We start from the raw sequence: 4521 nt of genomic DNA, 5'->3' as shown, positions 1-4521 counted from the left end.
ATCCAGAAAATCAGGAGAGAAACAGCAGATATCCAGGCTTTCATAGTTTTTGGTGAAATCTTTCACTGGCATCCTGTAAAACAATGATCCTGAGTAAATAATACCCAATATGTGAATCACACATTTGTAAATTAAGGTTTCAGATCAATACTAACCAGAACTCTCCATTTTCAAGTTTTTCACGGCACTTGCGGTCCTCCACACTCACTGTGTCCCACAAAGTTGATCTGAAAGAATTATGTACAGTATACACACAAAATATATTGGCTTTGATGTGCCATACCAGCATCACTGCAACCCTATTATACTGTATGTATAGAATGATATATATGATATAACCCTATGATATATAGCAAATAACCATTTAAGTTCGTGAATGTGAGGTGATGGGAGAAAGTAATCAAAGTTACTTTTAAGAGTAATGCATTACAATAGTGCGTTACTTCCTTAAAAAGTAACTAATTGTGTTAGTTACTTTTTATTGTAAGTAATGCATTTTGTTACTTATGCTTTTTCTCAGTTTCTTCTAATTGTTTAGTTCTAATTGAAAAACTAAATATTTTGCTGTAAATTTGAAAGTAATGCATTTATTCACTAGTTGCTTCAAAAAGTAATCTTATTAATCGTATTGATGCATTACCTAACAAACACACACACACACACACACACACACACACACACACATATATATATATATATATATATATATATATATATATATATATATATATATATATATATATATATATATATATATATATATATTGTCGCTGTTTGGTAGAAACCTCATATCTCCAAAAACACAGTATTTTTTTTAAATTAAATTTTAAATTTTTAAATTTTTAAATTTAAATTTTTAAATTTTAAATTAAATATTTTTTTTTTAATTAAACACTGCCTCGTCAAAGTCAACCCAGTCTCACTCCAAAGGCGTCAAAAACTGAAGCATGGTCAAGCGCCCCCGGCGTCACAATAAAGACGCCAAAGGTGCCCCTGTACGTCACTATATGACTTAGAAACTTATATGAATTAGGAACTCCATTGCGTTCAATGGGAAACTGTGGCGTCAACAAGAGACGTGAATTTTATCAGTAGGAAATCGCGCTGAAGAAGTATGGAAGGCCAAAAATGCCAAAACGTGTAAAACTGCCATGTTAACATGTATTTACACGTTAACGCGTTCAAACACAGAGAACTAGATTAAGCTTGTAAATACCAGTTTTTAATGTGGAAATACATGTTGAACAATGTACTTTTCAGAATATAGGCTATAGGCCTACATATAATAATTACAGCATTTTAAATGGGCCTATTTAGACAGTAAGACAGTTCAAGCCCTGAAAGTCATGACCATTTTCACAGTCACAATAGAAGTTGTGTAAGGATAATTACACATTTCCTTCAAATAGTATTTTCATGTACTCCTACTGCATATTTCTAAAGAATCTTTTTATAATTGAACCACAATGCATTATTTGTTGAGAGAGCCCCTTCTGATAACACACACACACACACACACACACACACACACACACACACACACACACACATACACATACATATATATATATATATATATATATATATATATATATATATATTAGGGGTGTAACTGTTCACAAAATTCACGGTTCGGTTCAATACAATACACTTGTGTCACAGTTCGGTTCGGTAAGGTTCGGTACGTTTTTGATACAGCAAAAAGAAATAAATGGCAGAGAAATTTCCTTGATTTAAAATTTTTTTTTTATTCTTTTTTATATTAAAACTAACATCATAAAGTATGATTTTTTTTACTTTGAGCAATTCTACAGCTATAATTTATGGGAGCTTGTTTCCGCCACAAAAAAAAAAAAAAAAGATAATTCTGACTTTATTTCTCAGAATTGCGAGATACAAAGTCAGAATTGCGTGAAATAAAGTCACAATTGTGTGTTATAAAATCAGAATTGCTAGATATAAAGTCGCAATTGCGTGAAATAAAATCGCAATGGGTCTTATAAAGTCAGAATTCTGACTTTTTTTCTCGCAATTGCAACTTTATATCACTTTTTATTTACTCTGACTATATCTCGAAATTCTGAGAAATAAAGTCAGAATTGCGAGATGTAAACTCGCAATTGTGAGATAAAAAGTCGCAATTATCTCTTAAAATGTTTTATTCTGTGGCGGAAACAAGCTTCCATAATAATTGACTCTTCTTAGGAGCATATAAAACAAAACAGCTCCTTGGAAAAAATGAAATGTAATATTGTTATAAACAAAGGTTTAGTTTAGTTCAGATTAACATTTGAGGGCAGCAATTGTATTCATAATGTCAAAATAAAACCGACGTAATGTTACTTGAAGGGATTATAGCCTACTTCTTTTTCTTTCGGCTGCTCCCATTAGGGGTCGCCACAGCGGATCATCCGTCTCCATACCACCTTGTCCTCTACATCTGCCTCTTTTACACCAACTACCTGCATGTCTTCCCTCACCACATCCATGAACCTCCTCCTTGGTCTTCCTCTTTTCCTCCTTCCTGGTGGCTCCATCCTCAGCATTCTCCTACCAATATAATTCATGTCCCTCCTCTGCACATGTCCAAACCATCTCAATCTCGCCTCCCTCACCTTGTCACCAAAACGTCCAACATGCGCTGTCCCTCTAATAAACTCATTTCTAATCTTGTCCATCCTCGTCACTCCCAACAAAAACCTTAACATCTTCAGCTCTGCTACCTCCAGCTCCGCCTCCTGCCTTTTACTCAATGCCACTGTCTCTAACCCATACAACATCGCAGGTCTCACCACAGTCCTATAAACTTTTCCTTTCATTCTTGCAGATACTTTACTATCACAAATCACTCCTGTCACTCTTCTCCACCCACTCCACCCTGCCTGCACTCTTTTCTTCACTTCCCTAACACACTCTCCATTACTTTGCACTGTTGACCCCAGGTACCTGAACTCCTCCACCTTCTTCACCTCTTCACCCTGTAACCGCACCACTCCACTGCCCTCCCTCTCATTTACGCACATGTACTCTGTCTTACTCCTACTGACTTTCATTCCCCTCCTCTCCAGCACGTACCTCCACCTCTCCAGGCTCTTCTCAACCTGCTCACTACTCTCACCACAAATCACAATATCATCCGCAAACATCATAGTCCAGGGAGACTCTTGTCTGACCTCGTCCGTCAACCTGTCCATCACCACTGCAAACAGGAAAGGGCTCAGGGCCGATCCTTGATGCAGTCCAACCTTCACCTTGAACCAGTCTGTCGTTCCTACTGCACACTTCACTGCAGTCACACTGTCCTCATACATGTCCTGCACCACCCTCACATACTTCTCTGACACACCTGACTTCCTCATACAATACCACAACTCCTCTCTTGGCACTCTGTCGTACGCTTTCTCTAGATCCACAAATACACAATGCAGCTCCTTCTGTCCTTCTCTATACTTCTCCATCAACTTTCTCAAAGCAAATATGGCATCTGTGGTGCTCTTCCTCGGCATGAAACCATACTGTTGCTCACAGATGGTCACCTCTTCTCTCAGCCTGGCTTCCACTACTCTTTCCCATAACTTCATGGTGTGACTGATCAACTTAATTCCCCTGTAGTTACTGCAGTTCTGCACATCTCCCTTATGCTTAAAGATCGGTACCAGCACACTCCTTCTCCATTCCTCAGGCATCCTCTCACCTTCCAAAATCTTGTTAAACAATCTGGTTAAAAACTCCACTGCCATCTCTCCTAAACATCTCCATGCTTCTACCAGTATGTCATCTGGTCCAACTGACTTTCCACTCTTCATCCTCTTAATTGCTGCTCTCACTTCCTCCTTACTAATCCTATCCACTTCCTGCTTTACTAACACCACATCATCCAACCTTCTCTCTCTCTCATTTTCCTCGTTCATCAGCTGCTCAAAATACTCCCTCCATCTTCTCAACAAACTCTCCTCACTAGTCAACACATTTCCATCTCCATCCTTTATTGCTCTAACTTGCAACACATCCTTCCCAGCTCGATCTCTCTGCCTGGCCAATCGGTACAAATCCTTTTCTCCTTCCTTAGTGTTCAACCTCTCATACAGCTCCTCGTATGCCTTTTCCTTGGCTTTCGCCACATCCCTCTTTACCTGTTGCCGCATCTCCTTGTACTCCTGCCTACTTTTCTCATCACCCTGTCGATCCCACTTCTGTTTTGCTAACCTTTTCCCCTTATGCTCCCCTGCACTTCCTCATTCCACCACCACGTCTCCTTGTCTTCCTTTCTATTTCCAGATGTCACACCAAGTACCTTTCTAGCTGCCTCCCTCATCACTCCTGCGGAAGTTTCCCAATCATCCAGCACCTCTTCACCACCACCTAGCCTCTGTCTGACCTCTTCCCTGAACCTCACACTACAGTCTTCCTCCTTCAGTTTCCACCATCTTATTCTTCTTTCAGTCCTTACTCTCCTCCTCTTCTTCTTCGTCTCTAAAACCATCCTACAGACCACCATCCGATGCTGTCTAGCTACACTGT

Source organism: Scardinius erythrophthalmus, assembly GCF_964197995.2.
Source record: "Scardinius erythrophthalmus genome assembly, chromosome: 19".
Lineage (NCBI taxonomy): Eukaryota > Metazoa > Chordata > Actinopteri > Cypriniformes > Leuciscidae > Scardinius > Scardinius erythrophthalmus.
The sequence above is the reverse complement of the archived record's forward strand: the minus strand, read 5'-3'. Positions refer to the sequence as shown.